Source organism: Arachis ipaensis, chromosome B07, assembly GCF_000816755.2.
Source record: "Arachis ipaensis cultivar K30076 chromosome B07, Araip1.1, whole genome shotgun sequence".
Taxonomy (NCBI): domain Eukaryota; kingdom Viridiplantae; phylum Streptophyta; class Magnoliopsida; order Fabales; family Fabaceae; genus Arachis; species Arachis ipaensis.
The window spans coordinates 69901206-69907377 of record NC_029791.2 but is presented as its reverse complement, the minus strand read 5'-3'; positions in this window follow the sequence as shown (position 1 = coordinate 69907377).

Genomic DNA, 6172 nt, shown 5'->3' with positions numbered 1-6172 from the left:
TTCTTATTATTGGTTATGAAGATTGTAAATTGGGGTTTTTTAAGATAAGGAACAAGTAATTTAAATTGTAATTAAAATAAGTGAAAGACTATAAAGTAAATAAATAACTGTAAAATAAACTTTTGGCAAGGTATGAGAAATTAGAAGTTCTATCCTAGTTACCCTTATCAATGATGATGAAAGTTGAATCTTAATTCCACTCAATTAGTCTTTACTTAAAGTGAAGACTAATTAATTAGATCCTCAAATCCTAGTTAATCCCTAAGGAAAGATTGGGATTATTGAAGTTCAATTCAATTAGCAAAGATAACAATTATCAATCATGTTTGAGTTTGATAACTCCTGAGTTACTGATTTCTTAACCAAGACCAAAAGGGAAAAGTAAATCTACCAGAATAAAAATGTCTTCAGATGGAAAGCAACAGCGATATAAATAAAAGAAACAATTGTAAACTGAAATACCTCAAATAATATTAATTCAAAAGAGTAATCTGTAACATAGAAGAATTCATAAATTAAATTGAAAAGATAAATAAAAATGAATGTTGAACCTGATAGAAAGAGATAATCCTGAAAGCGAATAAAATTCTAAATCTAAATCCTAAAAGAGAGAGGAGAGAGAACCTCTCCCTCAAAACTACATCTAAATCATGAATACTAACTAATTGGAGACTCTCCTCTTAATGAGTGCATTCTCCCACTTCATAACCTCTGATCTGTACCTTCTGGACTTGGATTTGGGCCAAAAAGGGCTTTAGAAATCGCTGGGAGTGTTTTCTGTAATTTCTGGTGCGTGGCCTCTATCACGCGGCCGCGTGGGTCACGCGGTCGCGTCAATTGGAGTTTTCCTTGTCGCGCGGTCGCGTCAGTCATGCGTCCGCGTCATATACGTTTTGCTTAAGGCGCGCGATGGCGTCAAGCACGCGGTCGCGTTACTGTTACGCTGGCATGCGGCCGCGTCGTCCATGCGATCGCGTCGTTGCCAGTTTCTTCAAAAACTCCGTTTTGTGCTTTTCTTCCATTTTTGTATGTTTTCTTTTCATCCTTTAAGTCATTCCTACCTTAGAAGATCTGAAACTACTCAATACACGAATCACGGCATCGAATGGTAATAAAGGGTAATTAAAATTATTACTTTTAAAGCATAGAAAACATGTTTTTCACATACATCACATAATAAGGGAGGGAAAGTAAAACCATGCAATTAATATGAATAAGTGAGTGAAGGATTAAATAAATCACTTAAATTAGGCACAGAATATATCATAAAATATGGCTTTATCAACCTCCCCACACTTAAACAATAGCATGTTCTCATGCTAAATCCAAGATAAAGAGTAAGGTAAGGTTGAAGTGGTGGAATCTCATGCAATGCAATCTATTCTAAATGCAACTACCTAAATGCATCATGCAATTCTAATAATTCAACTTGGGATTTTTATTTTGTTTTTCTGCTTAAGGCTAGTAATGTGGTTTGTAGAATAAGAGGGGATTTAAAGGCTCGAGGGGGCTAACAAGGGTGATGTAAAAGGTAGGCTAATTTGGGATAAGTGAGCTAAAATTAACAATGGCCTCAATCACTCTCTTGGTATGTATTTCTATTCTATAATCGGACATATAGATTAAAACAAAGTAAACAACACCAGAATAAATAAGAAGGGTGGAACACACAGGAATAAAAATTATGGTTTGAATGTAACCATACAATTAAGCTCAAAACTCACAGGCTGTATGTTCTCTAACTCAGAAACCATATATCAGTTATATATGTCATGCAAGTAAAAATCAAGAGTTCCCATTATTCTCAATGTAAAATTTATTTTGAGTGGCTTTAAAGTTTGTGTTTCTCCTTGATGAAATGTTGTTAACTAACTAACATGGAATGCTATATATACAAGGTGTGGGTTATTTCTATTATGTTCAAGTCTCTAGTTTACTTCCTTTTTATATTTTCAAATTAAACTAAGTTATCTTATGCTAAAAAAAAAGGGTAAACTATACTAATCAATCCACAATTTCTATAACTAATAAGTTAGAATTGAAACTAAACTAAATAGCTAAAATATGAACTAAGGTGTAAAATGCAAAAATAGAGTAAAAATATATGAAAATAGCAATGTATAAGTACTGAGAAAATAAAAATAAAAATAAAAGAGAAAAATACAGAAAAAGTAGCAAAATAAAGTAAAAAGAGTCTGTAGTGGTTCACAAAAAAATACGCCAGAGATGGCGACCTCCCCACACTTAAAATGAAGTATCGTCCCTGATGCTCAATCAAGCAGGGTGTGAAGGGGTGTCATCACTGGAAGGGTGGGTAGCTGGAGTCTCTGTGGTGGTGGTCTAAGGGTCTGCCTGCTGCAGAGGAGGTGCTGACTGAATAGGAATTTCAGGGTCAGAAACCTTAATCTGATGCGGGGCCTCCTACTGTGATGCAGCCTGCTCTGTGCTTGCCTGCTCAGCCTCTTTCTGGGGGTGGGTATCTGCCTCGTGATCATCCGCCTCCTCCTCAGATGGCTCTGATGGTGTGTCAGGCTCGAAGGGGATATCGCCAGATCGTATCATCAGCTTCAGGTGCTCATAGCGTCGCTTGCTGCGACGCTCAGCTCTCTCATATCGGCGCCGGTTGCGGTGCTCCATCTGGTCTAGCTATCAAAACAGGCGGTGCACTAGGTGATAAACTGGCTCTGAGGCAGGTGGAGGTGCAGTGGTGGTAGCAGGGGTAGCTGTGGAGGAAGAGGGGCCGGCAGATGGTGTGGCTGTCTCATCAGTAGGAGTGAGGAATGGAAGTCTGTAGCCCAAAGCCAGAAAGTTCCTGCTGTGAGGAATGATTTTCTTGCATTCTGCAGCAGGTGGCCTCTCATCAGCATCCTCCCAAGGCACGTCAGCTCGACGGCCTAGCTGTGTAATCAGATATGGGAAGAGGAGAGTGCCGCGGACGTGGACCCTGGCCATGTAGTACCGAATGAAGCATGGCAGGTACAGGTCCTTACCCTCCATCACACACCATAGGAGGGTGATCATAGTGGCAGGTAGCTCCGTCTCGTGAGTACTCTGCATAATAAAATTGCTTAGGATTTGATGCCATAGCCGAGCCTCATCGTTCAAGTATGCTCGCTTGATTCCCTTAGGCATGGTGGTGTTCTGACCCATGACCCATGGGACAGTCGGGTCAAGGGCTATCCTGGCCTTGACTGCATCCCAATTAAACTTCATGAAGCGCATATCCTCCTCAGCTTTTTGATAACCATCCAGCTGATCGGATTTAGGCAGAAGCTTCAGAACATCCTCTATAGCCTCTTCAGTAACCAGAATCTGCTTCCCTCTTAGGTTCACTGCATATAGGGAAGTTTTGAAGTAATTGCAGTAGAATTCCCTTACCCAAGATGCATTAACCTCAGCCAGGTTTCTCTCCAGGAAGAACCAGCCTCTTTGTTTGATCTGATCAGAGGTGTATTGCTGGGGTTCTTCTGGGATCTTCAGAGTCCTTTCCAGGTACATGTTCCTAGAGTTTGCAAACACCGGATACTTCAGCTCGCAGTATCGGTTTGCAAATTTAATGGGATCAGTAGCAGGGAGTAGTTGGTCAGCCTTCTCCTGCGGGGTAAAGTGTTTCTCCCGCCAGGAGTCATCAATCCACTAACCACATCCTAAGCTACCTAACAACCTAGAATCCACTACAACATGCATATCTAACTAGCCTAATGATGAACATAAACAGAAAAATAGGAAATTAATGATAAAAGAAAAGAATGGTGGCGTTCAGCGGAACCTGGAAGGCATAGGAATGAAAGTGGGGCAGAGAGGTGGCTCGGGGTGGTGGCTGTGGCGGCTGATGCGGTGGTTGAGGGTGGTACGGCGGCGGTGAGGGCTTGCGGAGGCAGGGGAGGTTTGGGGTAGGGTAATGTGGGTAGGGGAAAGGGAAGGAAGGGTGGTGGTGGGTGGTGCGGTTGTAATGGCGGCGCGGTGAGGTGGTGACGGCGGCGCGGTGAGGGAGAAGAGGAAAGAAGAAGAAGAAAGAGGGGTAAGGAAGAAGGGGGATGGCATGGCGGCGGCTTCTGGGTGGTCGTCGGGGGTTGCGGTGGGCGGTGGTGGTGGCTGGAAGTTGTGGGTGGTGGTTGTGGAGAGAAGAGAGGAAGGAGAGGGGGCTGGGGGGCGCGAATGGGTAGGGTTTCGCGTGGTAGAGGGTTATTAAATTTGAATCCACGTGATCACGTGGGGCACGCGGTCGCGTGGCCGGTGTGAAATGGGGGTCGACGCGATCGCGTGAGTGATGCGATCGCATGGAATGAGTAAATTATGAAATGACGTGGTCGCGTGAGGCATGCGACCGCGTCGCTGGAAATTGTGCTAAACGCACAATTCCAGCGTCGTTTTAGTGTAACTCTCTGTCTCCTCTGGGGTGGTGGTGCAATCCATGCGACGTGATCGCGTCGCTCACACTGTCGTGTGGGATTGGTGTTGTGCAAGTGATGCGATCGCATCAGGGACGCGATCGCGTGGGTCGTTTTGTGCGAAACGCACAATGGCCGCACGATTCCAGCCTAACTCTCTGGACGTTGGGGATTTACGCCGATCTCCAGATCACACGGCCGTGTGGGTGACGCGGACGCATGGGTGGTTGTTCTTCGCAACTGACGCGATCGCATGAGCGATGCGGTCGCGTCACACGCCCCTTTTTTTTTATGCAGGTATGCAACTATGCAGTATGCAATGCGAATGAATAATATTCATGTTCAATTGAAAAGGAAATAAAAATAAATAACACGAAATAAAACTGAAAAAGAAACGACCATACCATGGTGGGTTGTCTCCCACCTAGCACTTTTAGTTAAAGTCCTTAAGTTGGACATTGGATGAGCTTCCTGTTATGGCGGCTTGCGCTTAAATTCGTCCAGAAATCTCCACCAATGGTTGGAATGCCAATAGCCTCCGGGGTCCCAAACTAGGCATGTAAAGCTTCTGAGCAGCTTCAAACATACTCTCAGGCTCCCGGGGTGATGAATGTCAGAATAGATTCCAGGATCCCAAACCTTGCTTTTAAATCCGCCTTCGTCTTGATCTATATTTTTCCATCCGGGCGGTTTAGAAAGTAGATTTTCACCAAGGTAACCAAACGTTTTTCGAGATCCATTCGATAGATCATGATGCCAATCTGCACACTTCAAGTTGAAGCGTGGAACCTTATTGAACCTTGTGCACCAGCTCTGAGCACGAGCCATTTTCCTCTTACTCTTAAAGCCGCAGAGAGCTCTAAGCTGGCCATCTGTTTCAAGCAAACCATATTCAAGTGGGAAAATAAAGCTAAGGGTTAAGGATTGTACCCACTTGAAGCTTGTATTGGGTGGTAATGGCCTTGGGATAGGTGTTTCTAGTGGTTCTGTAAGTTCTACTCCCTTGTGCTCTTCTGTGAATTTCTTCACTTCCTTGCAGACTTCTTCAATTGCATCTATGTCCTGATCAAAGCCTTCTATGTCTTCCTCGTCACTTAAGTCATAAACGGGAGGTTGAGAGAAATCTACCTCCGCATCATCTTCGCATTCACTTGGGAAAGATTCTTCGATCTCAGAGAATTCACTTGCTGATGCAAGTTCATTACTAGGAGAACTTGACTCGAGATTATCATCATCAAGGAAACTTGCTTCTTAGAGTGTTCCGTCTAGTTCCTCATAAAAGACTTGCCTTGGGGGCTGTGTACTATCCTCCTTAGCATTAATTGTAACGTCCTTGACAGAATTCTCCACAACTCTGGATTCCCATGGAGGCTCAGCGTCTCCTAGGTCTTCAACCAACTCTTCTTCTTGTGTAATGACAGCTTTCTCTACTTGTTCCAGTACGAAGTCATGCTCTGTTCTGTCCACTGGAGTTTCTAGTATCTCCTTCATGCTACGCTTATCATTAGATTGTCCATACGGAGTTGTGGGAGGTCCTTGAATGTTTGAACGTCTAGAAGATAATTGACTTATTGCTTGCTCCAGTTGATAAAGGGTTGTTTGAATTTGATCTACTGTTTCCTTGAGGCGAACCTCTGATTCTCGGGGTGCTGGATTTGGACGTGGTACATTGGGAAGTGGTGGTGTTTGGGAGTAATTGGATTAGAATCGGGGTAAATGAGGATCGTATGGTGGCGAATGGTGAAAAGAAGCTTGTAAGTGTGGTGGTTCGAAGTTATGTT